The 23,899-nt window shown below is 43.1% G+C and overlaps 1 long non-coding RNA gene across 1 annotated transcript in view; it reads left to right on the forward strand.

Moving 5' to 3' along the window:
- The window catches only part of LOC107320349, a 76,050-nt gene extending 53,386 nt beyond the window's left edge, over positions 1-22,664 (forward strand). Inside the window, exon 5 of the long non-coding RNA XR_001558227.2 lies at positions 22,446-22,664. This is a non-coding gene — a long non-coding RNA (uncharacterized LOC107320349). The remainder of the gene's footprint in view (positions 1-22,445) is intronic.
- The last annotated feature ends 1,235 nt before the right edge of the window (positions 22,665-23,899 follow it).

Below are 23,899 nucleotides of genomic sequence, written 5' to 3' on the forward strand. Positions count from 1 at the left end.
TGCTGCCTCTGGATGGTCCCCAGGTTGGGCTTATTCCCCGGAAGAGGAATAAGCATAACTGTGAACTGCCAGTCTGTATGAAATGGTCCTTTTGCTTCTGTGATCTAAAAAACATTTGCAGAACCAACCAACATGCAAATTCTGCTCAAGGTCACTTCTGCAAATCTTTCTGGCTCCTGTACCTGCACCAGGCTGTATCAAAGCATTTATAATCTGGGCCCTTATTTTAACAATTAGTCTGATTTTATTGAGAGTGACTGCCCTGATCAATGGCATAAATCAGGCACGTTGTCAAAGGTTGGCCCAAGACCTAGTTAAGTTTGCACTAGATGACAAGTCTGTCTACAATTTATTTTTCTCCTTGTCTTTATTCAGAGTCAATGTGAAATCTCACCTCAGAACATGATAGTGCTTTGTGGGCTTGAAATCAGCTTTAGATAACTCAGAGTCTTGTAAATGGCCCTTTTGATCAATGAACTGAACAGAAAAACCTCTAATCAACAGAAAAAGAAATGTCTCTGTGGCCGGGGCTTCTAAAAATAGAGGAGGTACAGAACCTCAGCTATTTCACAGTGGATTTTCATGCATTCATGAAAATAATTGCGACAGTGCAGGTGTAACCCTGTAGTTAAAGCTAGTGATGTGAGGATTGCAGGGCCTGATATGCTAATTTCTGGAGGGGTTTGAAGAGAGACTATGCTGAACTGTACTTAACAGAATTTAATCTCTGCCTCCCTTGAAAGGGAATTTATATATTCTTTTCTCCTTGGTTTTGAGTTAGCTTTGAGTTCTTATGGCTTCTTTGGAACATGTAAATGTTTCTGGAAAAGTCTCTGACTTCTGCAGCCTTTCTTCACAGTAGGAGTAATAAATAAATAGAGGCTGAAGAAAAGGTTTCAGCCATGTCACTAACAGGGTGTGATGCATTTTCTGGGATCATGTGGAGCTGGTGGAAGATCTTGGTCTGAAAAATCTCAGTGGTAGAGATCTGATAGCTATGAGTATATTGCCACTTTGCCTGCCCTAGGGCAAAGGAGAGAGACAAAACTGTGTGCATACAACGTCTATGATCTGACCACCGCTACCAAGGATAGGTGGCACATCTATGCTGCTCTGTTCTCAGTTCAGATAAACTGAATCATCTTCTGTTACTTCTAGGTTTTACCTGCATTATTAAGCTACTCTGGACCAAAGGTCCATTCCCTCTCTCCCAAATTGCTTCAACTACTGTATGCTTGGTGACAGCAGGAGCTTAACAGCAGACAGTTCTGCCAAGCCCACCAACCACTTCAAAGCATATTCATCAGCTTGAGGCTCCTCAGCGACTTTAGAGTTCCCAGTGGTGTCTATCATCAATGGAACATCACATGTATGGGCAACAGAGAGCATAAGGAATAAAAAGCATGGAACCATTCCTCTGTCAATTTACTGTTAGTGTCCAGCCTGAAGGCAAACCATTATTTCATGAAGAAGGAATAGCACAAGAAGCAGCAGAGAGTGTTCCCTTAAACACAGTCCTTTTGGCAGGAAATTTGAATGAGTAGGGAAAGATGGGGTCATGAGAGAAAGTCTGGTGGAACAGATAAGAGCAAGAAGTCAAAAGCTTGAGTAATTTTATACAAATAGTCCAGCCTTGCTCTCAGCCATGCAAATGGATGTAAGGAGCATCTCCCTTCACTAGCAAAGGATTAACTCTTTAGCAGTTAGCTGCCATAATGCCAGCCACTTTCAGGGAGGAATTATGCTTATAAGGTTTTCTCTTCAGATAAAGTAGATTGCTCCCAAGTGTAGGTGGCTCTTGCCAGCCCAAATCTTTACTATCCCTTTACAACAACAGGCATTTTATTTTTTCCAACATATGTTAATTACAGAAACTGTTAGTGCAGTGCAATAAATAATATAGGATTATCAGCTGTTGAAGGACTCCAGGTCTTTAAGGACCTGGAAACACAGGCAGCAAGGTGCCAGATACCAAACTGAAAAACATCTGCAAGAATTAATATTTTCTTAATATACATAGGTTGCTCTGAAAATAATGCCTCCTATTCATTTCCATGGAAACTACAACAGATATCAAGTGCATAATAACACTATTTGATAGAGCAAATTTACAGCTACAAAATGGTGTTTTTCAACATAGTCATCACCATTGTCATCAATTTACAAGCAATGAGCCGATAATGTTCCAATTAGAAACTTTTATTAATTGTAGCGGGTAAAACAAAAAGGCAATTCAGCGCTGGGCGACAGGGGAATCCTCGTTCCTCCAACTGCCGCACCTTCCCGTCCCTTGCAACTTCTTTTGTAAGGTCCATCCCGAGTGTATTGTCCTTTAATTGGTCGTGATCGTGCCACTTGGTGTGTCGTTCCTTGGTTGGTCCTTCCGTGAAACTTTGTATCCATCGGGGCGCGCTTTGCCTGTAACTATGCAGAGTACACAATCTACCCATAAAATTAGAGTGTTCTGCAACCCTTGTGGCCTCCATTTCCACCATCACATCCCGGTCCTAATGAACAAGCACTCCACCACAATGCTACCACATCCCGGTCTTAATGAGCAAACATTTTATCACAGTCCCCCCTTTTCTTTTATTGTACTATTTTGTTTTGCTCATTAAACCGTTTTAGTTCTTGTCGACTCCTGGGCTCTTTTTCTTTGTTCTAACTGTTTTCTTAGTTCAGCCATTGTATCTATTGCTACCCCCGTTTGATCAACGTAGGTGCAACATTGTTCTTTAAGAGCCACACATAGTCCCCCTTGCTGCAATAGGAGAAGATCCAACCCCCCTTCTATTTTGTAACACTACTTCTGATGGACCACTTAAATGGCTCATGTGTCTGTACCTCTGTACCCCAACCCTCATTAATGAGACTTAATATTATTATCAATTGAGCTAGTTTAGATAGGCAGTTTCCCACTGCAGTAGTGAGTCTTTAATTTTCGGGGAGTTATTTCCAGTCTTGGGGTATCTTCTGGATTCTAAATCTTTGGATTCATTCATAATGGAGCAGACCCCTCCACATGTTTTATCTCCTCTGCCTCGCCCATCGACTCGGTTGCCTCGAGCCATGGGGTGTATAATCTTCTCGGCAGCAAGAGTATTCTTCAGGAGGGCTGGTTTTGCTTCCCTTTAAGTGGGTCTTTGGGTACTGCACCCTATTCTTTTTCCCACTGGTTATACACTTAAGTGATGCTGGTAAGGATCCAAATTCACCCCCAGGTTTACCCCCTTCTATTAAAATTTCCACGGCCACTCTGAAGGCTAATAAAACCAATTTGTGTATCCCTGTTTCCGCAGTGGGTCCACTACCTTTCTAAAACATATCCCAACAGTTGCATTCACAATAGTCAAAATATTCCCTTCTACATTAAATTCTATACTGATACGTTTATACAATCATTGTTAATTCATGTTCTCATTTTCCTGACGGAGGTTTCGTGACAGTTTTACTTTCAAATCACCCGCTGGACTAGTGACTCTCCATTCGTGATTTTGTACTGGACCCTTAACACGACTAGCATGTGTCCATCCTTTTTCAGCAGTTCTGATGGCAGTATTGGTAGTCAATAATACCAGATAGGGACCTTCCCAGCGAGGCTGCAGTGTGGTTTCTCTCCAGGTCTTTATCAGAACCCAATCTCCAGGCTTTATTCGATGGAGGGTAATGTCCAGAGGGGGTCTTTGAGTCAATTGTCCCTTTTTCCACAATTCCTGTTTATACTTCATTAATTCCGTGATATAAGCTTGAATGTTCTGATCTACCACCCCCGGGTGATCTTTAGGGGTTCCTGCATCATATGGCATTCCGTATAACATTTCGAAGGGAGATATTCCTATGTCAGCCCGGGGCTGGGCCCTAAGGTTTAAGAGGGCAAGGGGAATGCATTTTATCCATGAGAGCTTAGTTTCTAGTGTTAATTTGGCCAATGCTTTTTTAGTTCCCCATCATTCTCTCTACTCGCCTGAACTCTGTGGGTGCCAGGGAGTATTTCTTCCCATTTTATTCCCAGGCTTCATATTATTTCTAGTGATTCTTGATGTAAAGTGTGGTCCTTGATCTGAATCTATTACTTCTGTTACCCCATACCTAGGGATGATTTGTTCGAGTAATATTTTTGTTACTACCTGAGCTGTTGCTTTAGTTTGGGATGCCTCCTACATAATGTTGAGGTGGTCTATTATGACTAATACATATTTATATCTTCCTACTTTAGGAAATTCGGTAAAGTCAATTTGGACTCTAGAAAATGGCCTAGTGGCCAAGGGTCTTCCCCCCATAGGCAGTTTTCTTTGTACGGCTCTGTTTATCTTTAAGCACGTAATACATCCTTGAGTAATATGTCTAGCTAGATTATGTAGGCCTATACACATGTACTTAGTGCAAAATGATCTATAAAGCTTGCTTCCCCAGTGGGTCCGTTCGTGCAACTGGGTCAGCACCTGAGATGCTATTGACTTAGGCAGTACCTCTCTCCCGTCAGCTAGATACCACCTCCCTTCTGTGTTTTTAGTTATTCCCATTTGATTCAGTTTTTGTTCTTCCTTCGGTGTAAACGAAGGGGCCTCATCATGTGTCAATTCTTCCTGCCTCTCCTGCCTCAGGACCAATTCCCTGAGGGCAGCTTGCTTAGCTTCTAGGTCTGCTGCATATTCCTCTAGTCTGTAATCGGTCCCCTGTTGTGTCTCTAAGTGTACCACCGCTATCTTCTTGGTTTTCGTAGGCCACTAAGAGTTGCTTTATTAATTCTTGATGTATTAAGTCCTTTCCTTGGGAATTTATCAATCCCCTTTCTTCCCAAATCTTCCCAAAGGTATGTATTACCCCATAACTATTTGGAATCGGATATAGATAGTGCCCTCTTTTCCCTGTAATCTTTTTAGTGCCTGTAAAACAGCATACAGCTCGCAAGCTTGAGCTGACCAAGTTACTCAAGGTCCTTATTCCAATACCGCAGGGTCTTTCCATCTACTATTGCATAACCTGATCTTCTCTTTCCCTCCACTACTCTAGAGGATCCATCCACAAATAATTTTCCCCTTCTCTTAATTCTTCTTCTTCTAAATCTGGTCTGATTTTGTTTGTTCTTCTATCGTATGTAAACAGTTATGAATGAGTCCCACATTTTCGGTTTTCCATATAAGAATTCTGCAGGATTCTGGAGACTTGTGGTCTCCAGGGTTAAGTTAGGGGCTTCCAGTAAGATACCCTCATACTTAGAAGACGAGAATCAGATATCCATTTTTAGCTTTTTGTTGGAGCACTTCTAATATTTGTGGAGATAAGTACCTTTATATTGCTGTTAAAAGTAATTTTCCTGGCTCTTCTACCAATAACGCACACCCAACAATTGCTTGTAAGCAAGTGGGCCATCCTCGGCTCACAGGGTCTAATAATTTTGACAAATATCCAACGGGTTTCTTCTTCCCTGCCCAATCCTGTGTTAAAACCCCATACGCTGTACCACTGTCTATGTTAACGAATAATAAAAGGGTCTTTTAAGTCAGCAGGCTCAGACAGGGCATTGTGAGATCCTCCTTCAGCTTTTGTAGATTCTCTCATCTTGTCTATCCCACTTTATTAATCCATCGGTATGAAGCTTTTGATATAGGAACTTTACTTTACTGCTATAATTTTCAATCCATTGTCTACAATATCCCACTAATCCCAGCAATTGTCTTATTTGTCTCTTATTGCTTGGCGACGTCAGGGACAATATTCCTTGTATCCTTTCAGGATCTATCTTCTTTTCTCCTTTACTCAGGTAATGCCCTAGATATCTAACCTCCTCTTCCACAAATTGCAATTTCCTTTTTGATACTTTAAGTCTTTCAGTCCCAAAAAGTTCAGCAATTTAATACTTTCTTTCCGAACCTTTCCTCATCCTCTCCAGCAATTAATAGATCATCTACATACTGTATTAATTGGTATCAGGATCTAGCTGATACTCTTGCAGGATCTGTTCTAGGGCTTGCCCAAACAAATTAGGGATCTGTGAAGCCTTGGGGAGTACAGTCCACCTTAATTGCTGTTTTCTGTTAGTATCTGGGTCTTCCCACTCAAATGCAAAAAAATCCGGCATGTCTCATCTAAAGGCAAGCCAAAAGCATCTTTTAAGTCTATGACACTATACCACAAGTTGTCCCCTAATTTATTAGCAATGTATAGGATTAGCTACAACTGGGAACCTAGTACAGTGCGCTTGTTAATTTCCCTCAGATCATGAACCAACCGAATGTTCATCAGTTTCTTTACCGTTATATAGGGTATAAATGGGACATACAGGTTCCATAATCCTTTGCTCACTAATCTATCTATTTCTGGTTTGAGACCCCTCCTTCTTCCAGGAAATAGATATTGTTTTATTTTTACTGGGATTCAGGATTTCTTGATTTTTACCGTGAAAGGGGTATTTTTAGTTGTCCACACTCTCGGGGTAGTACCAGACATCAGAATTGATCTCTTGTTCATCTCTACCTAAAGGGCAGAGTTTGATTCTCAATTCTTTATTCTCTACTTCTAGTCCTATGCCTAATGCAATAATCAGATCCCGTCCTAACAAATTGAAACTCCGCTTCAGGCAGTATCAAGAAATCACCCAACCCACTTTGACTCTGCTTCTATCATTACATTTTTAACTATTCCTACTGTAAAAGTTCTCCCTTTTGCTCCTATTACTTTTGGTAGTTCCCGGGAAGGTTGCATCCGAGGGGATCTTTGTATAGTAACGCTTCTGCTCCGGATCTACAGAAACTCTACCTCCTCAGCTTGGGGACCAATTTTCAATTTATCAAGGGCTCCTGTTGTTTCTGGTCCCCAATGATATAGAAGCCCCTGACACCCCTATAGTCTTCTTGAAGACTTTCGATCTCTCATTCTAACCCGCAGTCCTCTCATGCTGTCCCTTTTTCCTGCAATAATAGCATATTCTCTCTCCTCTCCTGTTTACAGGCTTCCTAATTTTTGCTGTCCTGGAATTCGATTTTGCGTCCATCCCCCATTTTCCTTTCCAATTCTACCTACTTTCTCGACCGCTCTACCATCATCCTAACCTGCCTATTATGTCCATTCTTCGCCCTTTTAATTATTACCTTTGACTTCCTCAAAGTTCATCAAGCCCCCGATCTCCTGCCAATTTCTATCTTTCTAGTTTCTTGCGATATCTTCCCAAGCCTTAGCTACAATCTGTGTTTAGCAGAGCCTTGCCTATCGGTGTATCGGCATACCAATCCTGAATATAGTTTTAAACTTTCTTGTGAACCTTTCTAAGCCATTCGTGATGTGTTCCTCCTTCTTTTGTCTTTCATTAAAACTTTATTTATATTCTGACCTCTTGGGCACTGCCTCCCAATGCCCTGGATAATGATAGTTCGCATGTCGCATGTGAGTCCCTATGATGTTGATTTTGATGTCCATGCGATTCCTGTAAGGGCCATTTACATTATCGCAGGCAGGCCCGTGGCATGCTTAGCATCAAATGCGCATCCTGCCACGGCCTTATCATACACTCTCTCTCTGCTCTGACACAGTATACTAGTAAAGATGTAGTTCCTCCCAGGTATAAACATTTTGCCCTCAAAGAACTGATCTACTCTGGTCTGCAGCACCCCCAGCGGATCTTCTAGTACTATTACCCATTTCCTTCTTAAAACTCTCTAACATCCCTGAATTAAGGGCACTGATATTAAACCCCATCGAGGTTTGACCTTCCATGGCATTGTCTCTCTAAAGGGTGAAGTTATTTGTCGTCCTTTGCCCGTTCCACAGGCCCTCCCCTTCTATCTTTCTTACTTCCCTCTCTCTGAAATCCATTGCCCATGATCCAACTTGGGAAGGAGAAGTAGGGAATTGCTTGTACAGCATATGGTGGGGTCCACTAAGCCTCCTTCTCCCTCGAGCTTTACGTTTTCGACATCTTTTCGTTTTCTGTCGTCAACATTAAAAATGGGATCCTAATACCCTACTGGCGAGTGACCCATCACTGCTGTCATTAGTCACTTCGTTCTTGATTGAAAGGGGTTTTGGAGTTTACCCAAAATTTATTGCTGTTGTACCCAATCTTCATTCTAGACCATACTTAGCCACCATACTGCCGCGGTCCAATTTGTGTATCCGCTCCAAATTCTATACAATTAATAAATCATCTTTGCTTCTATCTTTATTCTCATGTTCCTGGATAGTGTCAGTCCAGGCAATTAGGCATGAACCTCTAAAGGATGATCTTAGGGACATGGATGTGCGTTTAGAAGTGTGGGTGTGTAGATTTACACTGCCCCATCTCTCTTTACTTCTTGCATCTCTTGTTTATTCAATGTCTGTAGCTCCCCTAGTGCCCGTAGCTCAGGAACACCTAAAAAAATAATCATCCCTAAGTGTTCCGATAAGCTTCTAGGAAACACCAATAGTAATCAATCCTAGTGCTCGTTACTTAGGGGAACACCTAAATAATAATCAATCCCTAGTGCTCGTAGCTCTAGGGAAACACACTAAATAATTAATAATCATCCCTGATTGCTCGTAGCTCTAGGAACACCTAAATAATAATCAACCCTATGTCGTAGCTCTAGGAAACCTAATTAATAATAATCATCCCTAGTGTCGTAGCTCTAGGGGAACCGTAATAATGATCATCCCTAGTGCTCGTAGCTCTAGCGAACACCCTAAATAATAATAATTCATCCTAGTCATACATCTAGGAACGACCAAAGAAATAACCCTCCATATATGCTCTCATAGCTCTAGGGGTGTATTTTTGGGTTTGTGTGTTGTGAATAAGGTCCCGCTGTATACCCTGTACCCATCCCTTCCGGCGTGCCTCTCACTCAGTGTGCATTCACTCCTTCCCCTCAGGTCGTGGCCCACCTGCTCGGCGGCTAAGGAACCGCCTACTCTGTTGGGGTCCACCACTCGCTCGGTGAGTGCGCTGTCCGGCCCCCCCTCACAAGCACACAAACTCGCCACACGCCGGATCCCAACCCAGACGAGCTATACTCCACCAGTCATGCTCTTCGTCCGGACTTCGTCACGAAAATTTAAAAGGGCTTAACGACTTCTTCCTTGCTTGTGTGTTTAATTAATTTCGGCGGAGTTCGTCGGCAGGAGATAGGGGGGATAGGACCGAGGCCACCTGATTTAGCGGGCGCCCCTCAGGCTCGGTTACCCACGCCAGTATCCTGTCCTAGTCACTGCACCATTAATATGTCATCAATTTACAATGCAATGAGCCAGAATGTTCAATTAAAGAAACTTTAATTAATTGATGAGCGGTTAAAAACAAAAAATGCATCAGCGCTGAGCGACTAGAGGAATCCTCGTTCCTCAACTGCCGCACCTTCCCCCTTGCAACTTTCTTTTGGTATATGGTCCATCACCTAGTAGTATGCGTTATCGTATTTGATGTCCCTTTAAGTTTGAGTGTTGATATTATTGTGTTGGATGTGTGAGTGTTTTGGGTGTTTGTGGGGTTGGAGGGGGTGGGGTGGTCGCGTGATCGTTCCACTTAGGGGTGTTTCATTCCTTGTTGGTCTGAATCCAGTGAAAACTTTAAGTATCACATCGGGGCGCGCTTTGCCTGTAACTATGCAGAGTACACAATCTACCCATAAAATTAGAGTGTTCTGCAACCCTTGTGGCCTCCATATTCCACCATCACATCCCGGTCCTAATGAACAAGCACTCCACCACAATGCTACCACATCCCGGTCTTAATGAGCAAACATTTTATCACAACCATTAGCTATGCATTTTTGCCTGCATACTGCTCTCATAAAAAAAAATCTGCACCAGATAAGGCAACCCACAGTTTCACAACTGCTATGATGGTGTCGTTGCTAGATGCAGTCTGTCTTTCATTGGCCCAAACAGATGGAAGTCAGAAGGTACCAAATCTGGACTATACACTGAGGACAGTTAGCAAAGATTGGCAATGTGTTCTGCTCAAAGGCCAACATAGTGTCACAGGAGGTGTTACTTTCAGAGCAGCCCTTCTACTTGACAACACACAAGGTATGAGATCATCAGTCTTTAATCCACAGAGACTTGCTGTATGCTTACTGTGCTGTATGGAGTGGCACTCTGTGAGTGGTCTAGACAAAGCCAGAGTACTTTCAGGGCAGCCAGGTCTCTCATTACACTCTCCTGTTGATTTTAAATCAGAACAAATTAATTGCATGTTGTAAACTGGTCAAATGTGACAGGTTTGCCACTGCTCCCCTCCTCATTACCACATGCAGCTGTGCATCAGTGTGTGCCTTGAACAGTTCTTCGCTCTAGAAGGGCCAAAGGGGTATGAGATGTAGAGGCTGTTGGCTGGTTCAGTTATTGCAAAAACACAGGAGATGTTTTCTTGAGCAGTGAGTCCTTACCATAAGAAAACAGATACTCTCTGGGAAGTATTCACAGAACACTGGTTCTCCTGAGTTTTCACAGCAAAGAGAAGAGCTCCATGAATTATCTTCAGCTGTTTCCTGTTTCCTCTTCCATGTGGGCGTGTGGGCCTGCCTAGTGATACCCCAGTGCAGTCATTGTTGAAGATGCAGCTGTCTAAGAGAGCTCTCTCTAAGAGAAAACTCTCTAAGCTTTCTTAGTCCCACAGATCCTCTCTCATCCCCAGTGACTGTGAGGAAAGATTTCATGACTGGCACAGAGAATATAATTATTCTCCAGTGACACAGTAGGGAGTTATTCCCTGACCTTCTGATCCTTTGACCTCTGTACTCTGTGCACATATAGGAAAAGGGGGGGTGTACCCATCTCCCCGGAGGAGAGAAATGAGGTCTCAAGCAAAACACTAAGTAGTATTTCCACTTCTTGCTAGTTCTTGTTGTATGGCAGGAAGAGCAAACAGTGGGAGCAGAGGTGCTTAATTTCCATGTGCCTCTGCTGAAGTGGATACTTTCAGAACAAGTTGTTCCCAACTTATCACATCAAAGGCTTCAAACTATCTGCAGCACAAACACGCCCACATTAGGCAAATGAGCCTTTTGTTCATTTAAAACCAAGCACTGTGTTCAGATATCAATTCTTCCACAACCTACAGTCCCTGAAGCTATGGATGTAAAGAGCAATCCTGTAATGGATGCTGAAGAGGCCCCAGATACAAGTGCTGAATTCCTCTCTGAAGTGATGTCTTAGCACTGGTGCTAACACCTGCTCAGGTAACCCTCTCTCCCCCCCTGCTCTTGTTTGCTTGATATATGAAGGCTTCAGGTAATTCTTTGTGCAACATTTCAACAGCACCATCTTGCAGCGTTCTGTCTCTTGCTTAACGCTGCTTGTAGTACATCATTAGGCCATCTGCAGGAGACCCATTGTTCAGTGTAGCACAGAATTGAACTGTGCTGTCATGTGTTTTGTTTACAGGTATTGCAAATGAGTCATACCTGTCCAGGTACAGATAGCAGAGAAGGAAAGCCTTGTTGTTGTAGTCTGAATTAGAGGTCGGCATTCACAGCAGGAGTTTGCAGGCTGATGAACCAGTCCAATGAAAGGCCACCTTCCAGATGCAGGAAGCATTTCACTGTAAGTGCACATGCTTCAAAGCAGGAAGGGCAGCACCCCTGGAGCAAGCACTGCTGCTCTGGGGTCAGCCAGCTCCCATCCTGAGAGAAGTGCTGGTCATAAAGTGAGCATGCCAACACCATAGGTATATGCATCTGCATGCTCTCCCAAACTTGCTCTTGTCTCTCTGTCATCATCATTGCAGTGGTACTGTCAACTCTGGAAACAGAATCTTGTCATAATGGGCCAATTCAGCTGCAGATTCTTTTGTGTCTCTGCCAACCTGAGCAGTACAGTGTACACAAATTGAAGGAGCCACAGCAATCAAGCCCCGATATCCATTTCCTCTGGACACTACCAGTGAATTTTCTTCATGATGAAATGGCTCATGCTTAGCCTAAGACTAGAGGCCATGTTTAGGGGTTGTTGGATTCCTTGTTTCAAAATTGACCTGATTATTTCTGAACTATATGATGGGAGAAATATTTTTAAAGGACTATTTTAAAAATCAAGCTTGCCACAGATTTACAAAGCTAGATTGTATTTTCCTGTGTATTTGAACTACTTCGTTGCCAGGTTTTTCAGTATTTTTGGCTGCCCCTGCCTAGTGAACTCAATGTGAACTGCAGGCACTGGCATCTCAGGAAAACTGGTTTTTGCTTCACAAACACCAAGGGAGTGAGCAATTGCAAATAACAATCTAGTCATACAGCTGCAAGCTGCATCCCAGAAACATTTTCCACCACCCATAATTTCATCAGCGTCATTTTTAGGCTTTGCTTCAGTCACCCCATACTCCAGCACACATGTGCTTTTGACCTGCTTGAGTGTGTTTCTCCCCCTACATGCTCTGCCCTTGCAAGCCCTCACTCCCCCATCTTGATGTATCCACCAAAACTGCTTAGCTCAGCAGCAGTGAAAATACAGAGCTACACCATCTTGCCAGTATTTAGCCACAGGCTTGCAAAGAAGTGAGCATGCATCAGGCCTGGATTAGTGGCTTCCAAAATGAGCTTTTCGGTCACAATATAGCTAAGAGCTCTTACTCACACTATAAATGTTATTAATGCAATAAGCAATGTTAGAACGGGAATCTTTTTCCACTGGAAAATACCAGCTTGAAAAAAAATCAAAATAAAATTGCCTAAAGGATATGTTTGGTATATTTGAAAATTTCAAGGCAAACCTTTTTGAAATGACTCTTAGAAGCTTTATGTCAAAGTAAAATCTATGCTCTTTAGAGTAAAGGTCTAACAAACAATTAAAAGGAAGTGTGTTTGGTAAAACTTATTTGGGATTTTCACATTTCTCCAATTTAGTTTGTGAATGAAATTCCTATTAATTTTGGGCCGAGGGGAAAAAAAAATAATCAGCATGAATTTTATCTTGCTGGCTTAGAATATAAGATAAATGATTTGTTGTCTGCAGACCACTTTACTCCCCATGAACTTTTGAACTAATTGTCTGATCTCAGCTAAGTGCTATGGATAGAAGAAAGTTTTGCTTTCTTGTGATAGGAGGGCTGAAGGAAGCAATGAAGGAAACAGGAAGTATATCTCTGGTTGGCGCTCCCAGTAGAAGTAGAGTGACTTTGAAGGCGTGAATCTGCAAAGAAGTTATACCCTCACTAAATTCAGGTCTTCCAGAAGCAAAGTAGGTGTGACTAAGGAGCTTGTGCTGTTTTCTGTCTCTGCTCTGCTTCATGATGTTGGAGAGGATGTTACATTTCTTTCCTTCTGGATATCTTTGTTAGGTGGTGTGGACTTCTCACTTGCATATTTATTCAGCATCTATCACAGTGGGAGGCCCTGGATGTGACTGTAATACAAACAACACTGACAAATCCGTGTTTCCATGGTAGGCTAAAAATCTCTTCCTTCTGAACCAAATAATGGCAAGGGTAAAAATTACTTACTTTACATCCATAGATCAAAAGCCTTCCCGAGCACTTCCTGTAAAAGCCTTCCTTGTAAAGTGGCACTGACTTAAACAGTGCTGTGTGAATTGGCAGCCAGTTGTGGTCTGAACTTTTATCTCCTGGATGCTAATTTGGTGAATGCTGTCAGTTGCTGAGGGAGGAAAGACGGTAAATCTTCTGTATGTTCTTCCCCCCCAAAATAGGGAATTATCTGAGTTGCTGTGTGTGAAGATGAATAGTCACAATGATTTTTACCTGTCCATATTATTGAAATCCAGCTTTTGCATTCCAGAATTCAGAGAAGCTGTTCCATAGTGGAAGTCCAATCCTTTGTAGTACAGAAATGAGCCAATGTTTGCTAAGAAAAAGGGAGGAGGGTTCCCTCCTCCTTGCAAACGTAAAATGACTTCCCTTTTAGCTGACTTTTAGGACAGCGCAAATACATGCTGCTGTCCAGATCTGTGCTCAGTGCAGAAGCACTAGTATTACTCATGTCACACCTCTCAATTTTGTTCCTTGGTATTCCTGGGACTAATGCCAGACCACGGTGTATGACTTCATTTAAGGCACAAAGGTGGCTTCAGGAGTGGCTTTTCCTCATTGCTGGACCATGTAACTATGCTCAGGACTTCACTTATTACCTGTCTCTTCCTTTGGATTAAATTGTTCTCTGTGAAAAATACTCTGCAGCCTTTTCTTCATCAAAGTCCAGTTTTTTTGATTGCCAAATAGAAAGCAAGAATTCCCAAGAGGCTCCTTAGGCTGGAATACCAACATGATGGGTAGAAGAGCTTTGCAAGACCAGCAAGAAAACTGTTAAGCCTCACCTTTGCTTGGCATGGTTAAGAGAAATTTATTTCTCTGCTGTGATGTTTGTTTGAGCCACATAGTGCTTTTTAAGCATTGCCATCAAATCTTCTTAGTTTGAAGCACCCGAGTCTTGAGGGAAACATCAGTCTTCCAGGACTACTACTACCTCTCTTCTGAACAGAGTTTGGAAAATGGATTTTTTTTTCATGAAATCTAAAGTAGTGTCAAAATAAAAATACTGCAGCAGCCTTTAAGCATAAACTTTGGCCTCATCTTCTTTTCAGTAAATTGAAACTATCTTCCCATGCGCTATAGCCCGTACATTACTTCTTGATCTTGATGCTGCTGTTTTAGGTTGGACATCTGTTTAGTCCCAAACAAGTGTCCCAGTCACCTGATTCCATGCTCTCTCTACATCAGGATTTCTCTTGATTCTAGGCCAGTATAAGAAAATACTATCTTTTTATAGGACTGGACTACCATCTCTGCAGTCACTGAGCTCATCCTCTTTCCTGAGGTATGCTTTGCTCAATTTTCCAAATACATACCTGAAGACATCTCATATGCTGACCTTCCACATGTAGTTCTAGACCTTCAGATATGAAATGGTAGTTCCTAAAGTTCCACACATCCATAAAAGCAGTGTTTCTCCCTCTGGGCTTGAGAAGAACTTGTGTTACTCTATGCTTTCAATATGTTCAGCTCAAGCCCATCTCTGATCAAATGCAAAAAGGTGCTTTCCAGCATGCATGGGAAGATCCCTCTCATAAGCTATGCTTTCTCTGAGGATGTGTCTGAAGATGTCTCTACAATGAATGTCTCCCTGTAATGTTCCCGAGAAGAAAATTGTATGCTACTTTGACACTCGGTTTCTAGCTTAGAGTTGCAGGAGAAAGGCTGAAAGATCCATCTCCCTCTTGAAGCTGGATGGATGAACTGAAGCGGCAGACAGAGCCTGGAGGGAGAAAAGAAAGAACTGGTATGAATATTAATACATATAAAATATATACTATGTGATGCATTTCTCTTCTCACACATCCAATGATCATCTATCCTCCCTCACTCCCCTCCCCTCTGCTCTGCTTCACTCTGTCTATGGAGTAAATGTTGGATTTACATTTTCAGTCTATTTAAATCTCTCATTTTTGCTGCAGTGTAGCAGGGGAAAAGCCTTAACTCTCTGTTTGCTGCACTGCATCTGTCAAACACTGAAAGAGAACAAAGCTTTTCTCCCAAGCCATCTAACTAACTGTTTCTGCAACCTTTTGGTCTCTATTCCCGATAATTCTTGCTGGGCAAAGGCCATTGAACCTGTCTGCAAATATTCTGCACTTTTATGAAACCAAGTCCCCTTTGCCACCTCTTTAGGTTTTTAAAACCAAGTATTTGAAGTACTGTACAATTACGAGTTACCAGGTCTTGGAATCTTTGCAACTGAAGTCCATCTGCATCTATTGAACTTATATAATGCTGAAGAAAGTTAATATATTCACACATGTTTTTAAAGTAAGGAAGTGTAGTAGTGCAGTATTTAGGCTTGCCACCTACCCACTGAGAAGATCCCAAGTGAAAACAATGCAAATATAGTTTGCATTGAGCATTCTTCCATGAAGTACAGGGTTAGGGTGTATGATCCGTGGACCTGTGCCTGCACTATTAATGTTCATGCACTTGTAAATTCCAGAAAAAAAGGCTTCAAATTCTGCCTGGACAGAAGTTTGGGGGGCTGATCTGTCTGCCTAGACTGAAATATGATAACTCTGACAGTTTTCTTGACTTTCTTTTTCTCATGGCGTGACATTTGTGAGTTCTCATGAATGACTAAAGAAACCAGAAGGAAGGAAAAAGGCTGGGGCTAAAATAATTTGTAGCATTCAGTCTATGCTAGATTTTGTGTCCCCTATAACTAAATATGAGATGTATCTAGTGAAAACTTTGACATTGTCTTCCACCCTCCCCCTTCCTTTTGCAACCTTGCTTGTGAGCAGTATCACTCAAAAGGAGAGATGATATGGATGCTCTTAGGCACATGTGTCTCAGAGACTGCACTGCTCACTGGTATGAGGATGTAGGGGGACAGTCTGTCAAGAAATCAGAAAGAAATGTGGCAGTTTAAATGACCAAGCATGCAATAGCAATTGGTGAATACAGCACATGTCATGCAGTGCTGGAAAATATCTCAAGAGCTTGATCAATGCCGGCAGCCACCAACTGTGAGCACTGGACAAACAGTTAACAGTGATACTCCAGGCATAGGCAATCTGCTGTTTTTCCCTTTTCCATTTACCACAGATATAGGATCAACTAAAACGTCTCCTTGCTTCCTGCTTGATGGACAAAATGCTGTCAGGGAAAGCCTGATGAGTGACTGACACTCTTCCAGCTGCAACTTCCACTATTCAGTATAGTGTTATATGATCAAAACTGGTTATACAGTTCAGCAGGAGTGGGTGGTAGAGGTAAAACAACAGGAACATTGGGACTTTGTGCTGCCACTGAGCAGATTATTCAGGTCTTTTGAACTCTGCTGTTGCATTTCTTTATATATGGAGCAGGCCAAATCAGGACAGGAGTCCTGGCTCTTAATTTCAGTCTAGGACCTCAGAGGAGTTGGGGCTCTGGTTGTTGCTCCTCTCTTCATGGCAGGGTCAGAGGAACAGCAGGGTACTGCTTCCCTCTCTGTTAGCTCTCTCCCCTGAGCCACGTCCTTTCTCTACCTGCCCAAAGGGAAAGTATGATGGAGATCAAGTGTAGGGGTTACTGGGTGATCACCTGGGAGGTAAGGTCTTTGAGTTAAAGGGAAACTGGAGAAGCTTTAAATTTGTCTCAGATCTCCATCCTCCCTTTCTGCCAGAGCTTGCAGCGTCCTGGTATTTTAAGATGTGATTTTGACTTGCTGTGTTACGTTTATATATGATTCTTGTATTGTGGTTGTACTCAGCCTTTGTGTGCTCATTGAGATGATTACTTCTGCAGATGTGTGATAACAAGTAGGTAGCAAGTAAAGTTATAAGGCATCCCAGTAAATAACTGTAAGATAAAATAGTGACTACCTTATTGTTGCTCATGGATCACTGCCCGGTCTCTGTTCTGGGTGTGGATTGGGCTCCCTGCACTGCTGTAGGATAGAGTTATTAAAGGCCATAATAATATACACATGCAAGGTGAATTGCAAGGAGGTGGGAGAGTAGAGACGGTGAATTAAGGCTCCCCAAATAGGCTTAGGTCTAAGTGTTTGCTAACAAGCAAGCGCTTGACTTGGCAACATTAATAATATTCTTTTATGGTAGGTTTATATATGAGCAGGAGGGAAGATGAATCACATTGCAGAAATAAAGTCAAGCACTCGTGATGTTGAGAATTGGCTTGGCTGGTTAGGGAAATAAAGGGCCCTTCAATCAGGGAGCAGAGAGCTAATTGTCTCATTAGCTTATCTGTCTGAGTTGTATTCCCCAGAGAAGAGGGTGGGAGATGGAAAGGAGACAAATGAAATAAATGAAGCAGTCCTCTGGGAGGAGGATTTTCCCTAAGAGGAAGGGGAAGGGGCTGTTAGCTGTATAACAGCATGCTTTGCTGCAGTGGTTCCAGGGCTCACCTACTAAAAGACAAGGCTTAGAAAGGAAGGGGAAATACCCTGGAAAAAAAGGAGTGGTGAGGGGTAAAGGAGAATGACTGAGGAGACCTCTGCTCTCTCTGCTTCTAAGTTTCCTGTCCCTCCCTCTCCTGACTTGGTTTTAGTATCTCAACAATATGGTATTGTGGATTTCATATAGAGAAGTATTTAGCAGATTTGACAGACCAAGCCAGAAGTAATTCCTCTGCAATAATCCACAAATCTCTTGGCAAAGCCACTTGCATTGCTACATTGGCATTTCTCCCAATAATATAGCATCCCGGGAACAATATTGCAGGTGTGGTATTTCCATATTTATATATATAGCTCTAGGATTTATCATTCATATTGTGCTTCAAGGTTTCCTAACACCACTTTAATGCAAGGAAGCAACGTAGCACAAGGGGCCTTTCTATCAGCATTAGACCGAGATCCTTACAACATTAAGTTTATATTCAGCAAGACATGTCCTCTGGGTTTTTTTTCAGACCTACAAATCTATTTGCATGCCTCGGGTGCCCCTTTTTCTTGTCTCTTTTCCTAAGAGGACTATTTCTGGTCCTGAATCACAGGACTTATTCTGCCACCCGAACTAACAGCAGCATCTTGTGGAATACCCGCTATTGTGCAGTTTCCTTGCAGGGACTCCATTAAACTGGAAGCAAGTGAATTTCAAGAGAAGTGCTGCTCAGCCTTCAAGCCTTGGGGCTGAGGGCACAGCATCTGTCAGGAGATGTGTTCTAATCCAGATCTTTGCCCAACCTTAGTGATTTGATAAATGCTAACCTGCTGAAGTTAAGCTTGCTCCTGATAATATGACATTAGTCCCTGTAGGTATCATCCTACAAGCTTATGGGTAGATACAGAAATAAAAAAGATTTTTTTTTGTTCTTACCATTTAATAGGAATAGCTGTGAGTCAGGTTTCCAATGAGTCAATGGAAGCTGACTGCTGAGATAATCCTCCAAGCTACATGTTCACTGTGGAACCTAGAACTGCATCCAAGCAGGACATTTCCAGACAGCTTCCTGGCATTAACCATCACCACTACTAAATAGTGCAAATAGTTCTAGAATGAATGAGGATGTAGTTTTCTAAACCCTGGCTACAGTGAGCTCTTCCTGTATTGTATTTCTTGTATTTCTGAAATATCACCTGGAGGAAGATTGGCTACAAAGAATGACCTGGGGAGGGAAAAAAAAAGGTTACAATGACCTGAAATGCTCCAGTGTGTTTGCTTGAAATGCTTACTGTCCTGAAATGTGTTTTGGGGGGGGGTTTGTTTTGTTTTTAAATCTTTTTTTGTTTTGACTTTTAGAAGGCTAAGAAACCAACTGATTTCCTTTGATAAAACTTGATAAGCTGCTTATCTGATAGGAATATTGAAATTTGATGTTCTCTTTTGGGATGGCAGGGATAATGTAGGGTTCCATTGAAATCTGTAGCTGTTCGCAGCAGGAAGTCATTTGCAGTCTGATTCCACTGATTTCATTGGGTTTGGATAATTCCTAGTGAAAGGCTTCTAGCCATTTAAAAGCTTGTTGCAACAAAACCCAGCAAGAGGTTCATTTTAATTAGTACTGGCTAATGGTTAAAAAAGGATGTGACCATAGTCTCAAAGACAGATCTGCAGGACAGGCGCTTCTTGGGAGTTTTTCTCGGAGATGACATTCGCAGTCATTTTGCTTACTGGCATCTGGTGCTTATCAAAGAAGTTTTGTTTTGAAAACCAAGAAAGGCATCATGTCCTGTGAATGTCCATGTGTTGGAAGGGATGTCCACAAGGACAACTAGTGAGTAAAAACTGCTCAGCCTTCTTCCTGTGCTGACAGCCCCTCAGAGGGATACGTACCTGTTTCCATGGCATCAGCCATTTTCTTGGGTTTCTCCCTGCCCTTGCAATGTGTCTGCGTCTGTCTCTCTAAATCCCCTTCCCTTCTCCAAGGAGGAAAATGTCATGATAGCAGGGTGTGGGGGGAGAATACAGGCTTTTGGAGTCTGCAACCATATTGGGCTGTCATCCAGCCCACCACTGATCTCAGAGGGAATGAATTCACCATCTGTAGAAAGACCATGTCTCACTGCAGCCATCTGTTAAGCTCCTCAGCCCACTTGCACTCTGAACAATGGCAGCATCTTCCAGAAATCCTGTAGGAGAGCATCCTTCCTTCCTTCGTTTAGGTGACACTCAGCACACAACGCTGCCTCTGAACAAAAGTATCAGCAGTTCTGCCAGAGAGACAGCTTTTCAAGGCACAACTTTTTGTGCTCCTAATCTGAGCACCATAAAGAGCATGAAGACCTGGGAATAGCTGTAGCTGCCTTGAGATTCCTGAGACCCTGAGACTCCTAAGTTTCTCATATTCTGTGGAATGAAATGGATCTTGCAAACTCCTGGGCTAACTGTACATAGATGTTTCTCCTCAATTCTATTGAGTAGGAAAAATAATGTGAGTACCACCAGCACTGGCAAAGGCCTTGCTGCCCTTTATATGGAGGAGACACTACAGAAAAGATCCTGACAGCATCACATCATTGGCTTTGAATTGAACCTGATGCACAGGCTGTCCCTTCCAAGCCTGTTACATTCTTGTCCGTGGTCTACTGGGAATCATCCATTAATCAAACTCTGCATTCCTGCAAGAACTCTGATTTATCTCTCATGCTATAAGCTGCCAGGCACTGGTAGAGCAGAATTTAGGCATCCAGTGATTACTAATGTCTCAAAGGCAATCTAGATATTCTCCTTATTAAAAGGATTAGCCAAAACAAGCTCATGGCAACCGGGCTGTTCTTTCAGAAATTCTTTAGGGGTGATTTAACTCAGACATCTCTCTTCAAATTCATTACAGTGCTGGCCAGTCAGCCACATCACCATGACACATAGCTAAGTAAGAAACCAATCTAATGGACCAGTGATGGCCCCTCTCCAAAGCCAAGGACTTCAGCTGGACCTGATGGCAGAAAGCTGAAACAGCATCAGACGGAACAAGCTAATTCCCCAACAAGCACATGTCATCTTGGCTTACTTTAGCTGCTTCCCAAGAGCTGCTGCCACTTCCAAAGCCACGTGATGCCTGGGATTGCAGGGTGTTTCCAGATATTGCTAGGTAATTCCTGTCTTCTTCCCACCCCCACACAGATCATTTGCCAGACTCTGAAGGAAGGGAAGACTTCTCAATTAACATTTAAGAGAGACACTTGCTTTTATTTCACAAGAACAGGGATTTGCTCTTTTTTCAGTTACTCTGCCACCTCCGTCCTTTGGTGGAGTTAAACTGGGAAGAACCTCTCTCTTTTTTCCCTATCTCACCTACTGCTGCTTAGCCCTTGCAATCTGAGCACCAGCCTCAGGGCAGCTCTCTCTCCAAATTCTGATTTGAGAAGTGAGGCCCTCCCAAAAGACAACACAGGGGACAAAACTCAGATCTGAACTGAAACAGGGAAGGAAGAGCTGTTGCCAGCAGGGAATAGGGCTTTGCTTGCAAAGGAGAGGGTGCCCTGATAGAGATGTCTCATGCCACTGAACGCTGCTGTTAACAGGGGAGTGGATGTTCTGTCAAAAAGCTGTCAGGGAGTCAGACAAATATTTAAAGAAGCAGATTTCCTCTTGAGGGTGAAGAAATACTGCTCAGCGCTTGACAGTGCAGCCTGGTAGCTCCCAGCCCCAGGGATTAATATGCTTGCAGCTCCTATATCCGAAGGACAGTGAGAGAGGGCAAGGAGATGAAAACAGAAGGAAAACAGCCAAGTAATTCCTACATACAGCAGTCACATGTAGAAGAGAGTCCTGTGTTTTGCCTACACAGAAACAGACCCTAATCTCTGCAGTCTTCCTAGAGGAACAGATATGTGCCTGGAGAGCTCATCTACTCTGCAGCCACCTCCTGTGAGGAGGGAGAGGTAGATGCAAAGATGCATGGGAGGGCAGCTGGACATGCATAGCTGCTTTGGGAAGTACATAAGGACATTCCCCATCCATCAATTTATGTGCAGATTCTTCCTGAATTACATGCTGAGACTGACTCATGTACCTGAGTTTGTGCTCTGGTGAGGTCTCATACTGTGCAGAAGGAAACTGTCTATAAACAACAGGGCAGCATTTAATATCCCCAAGTATAAAGGGTTTCTAAACTTATCTTGACAAAAGCAATTGCTCTGAAAAGACCTTCCAGGTAAGTGTTTTGTATTTGGTAAACAGTGTGTGCAGGCTGAGAGGCTGAAACCCAAATTCAGAGCTACACCTGTGCCCCTGGCTAAAGGATGCCAGTCAAGTACTTGTCTGAGTGGGACAGTGTGCATCAGCTGGCCAGCCTGCTATCTAGAGAGGCAAATATTGGATGCTCACAGGCTCTGCAAATGCCTTTCTGCATGCAACTTCCCTCAGACACTTACTTGAACCCTGTGTTTCCCCAAGTTCATATAAGGGAAACACCCTTGTAAGCCTGGGCTCTGCAAGCATCTACCACAGGACAGTTAAATATTGACCCCTTTGGCAATGCTGTATGTATAGATCAGTAATTTTCTCCCTTCCCCACCTTCTCCACACAAAGTCTGGTGCTCCAGCTCCTTTCCAGCCACTGACCTAACTCTCTCTGTTTCCAGGGACACATGGGCCATCATGGGGAAAGGACACACTCTGTCTGTGGCTTGGTAACAGAGGCAGCAGCAGAAGCACGGTGCACGCAGATTGTAAGTGGATTTGAATATGGTCTCTTGAAAAATATGAGATAGCGCACAATATGTTTTCCTCGGTGCCGTAATGTATTTCAAACAGCTCACTTCCATCTCCTGCACTTTAATTAGCATGAAAATTGGCCAGTTCCACAATCCCTTTAAATACATTCAGTGTGTTACCAAATATATTTCAAAAGCAGTTACACACAGGCAGGCCAGGGCCTGGGGGTGGGATACAAAGCACTCCCCGTTTTGTTCCAACTCATTACTAACCTGTGTCGTGGCTGATACAAGAGGCTGGCACACTGGGTTTTGTTTTTTAGTGGACAAATGTTACCAGGCAAAAGCAAAGTGCACCAAGCATCTCTGGCTGATGGGCTGCAATGAGTAGGCGGAAAAAAATAGAAGCCCCTCAGTTCCTCATGTGCTGCTTGCTTGCTAACCTAAGAGGAAAGCTGTCCATTTAGGGTACATCCAGTACTGACACAGCTGGGGAGGGAATAGGATGTTATATGGGTGTTGGCAGGTGGGTTTGATCCAGCTCATGAGGAGCTGAAGGGGATTCCTGATCCCCACAAGAAGAACCAACTTCTGGCTGGTGACACTATGAGTACTGTCCACTTGTTGCATATGGTGAGGAATATGGAGGGAGGAGGACCTGAGGGAACAGCATGAAACTGTCAGGGGAAGGTCAGGGTGGGGGTTAGGAAAAGGTTCTTCATCAGAGGGTGGTGGGGCAGTGGAACAGGCTGCCCAGGGCAGTGGGCATGGCCCCAGGCATTCAGAGTTCAAGGAGTGTTTGGACAACACTTGTAGACATAGGGTTTGAATTTTGAGTGGTCCTATGTGGAGCTAGGAGTTGGATTCAGTGATTCTTATGGCTTCCTTCCAGCTCATAGAAACACAGGATCATTAAACTGAAAAAGATTCTAAGACCATCAAGTCCAACCACTGACCCTTCCCTACCATGCCCACTAAGCTGTGTTCCTCAGCACTACATCTACATGTTTCTTGAACCGGGAATGGTGACTACACCACTTGCCTGAAAGATGTGTTCCAATGCTTGAAACTCAGGTTATTCTGTGCTTCTAGGACAGACTTTTTTCCTACTTGCTAGAAGTTGTCCTGCCTAGCCTGAACGTAGCCTTGTCCTGCCAAGAAGGAGAGGAAGAAGAGGGCAGGGAGGAAGGAGCAGAGGGCCCAGCGAGACTTTCAGAGGCCTCTGGCCCATTTTCCTAGTCACAGTGGGTTTTCTGCTGTGCTGTGAAAATACTCCAGTGACTCCCTCCCAGACTGTCCCAGTGCCTTACAGCTCAGGAGATCAGAATTAATGTGCTGCTTGGCCTGTGGGAAAAACTAGGATTTGGGGAGTCTTGGGGAGG

The sequence above is a fragment of the Coturnix japonica genome, chromosome 1 (genome assembly GCF_001577835.2).
Source record: "Coturnix japonica isolate 7356 chromosome 1, Coturnix japonica 2.1, whole genome shotgun sequence".
NCBI lineage: Eukaryota > Metazoa > Chordata > Aves > Galliformes > Phasianidae > Coturnix > Coturnix japonica.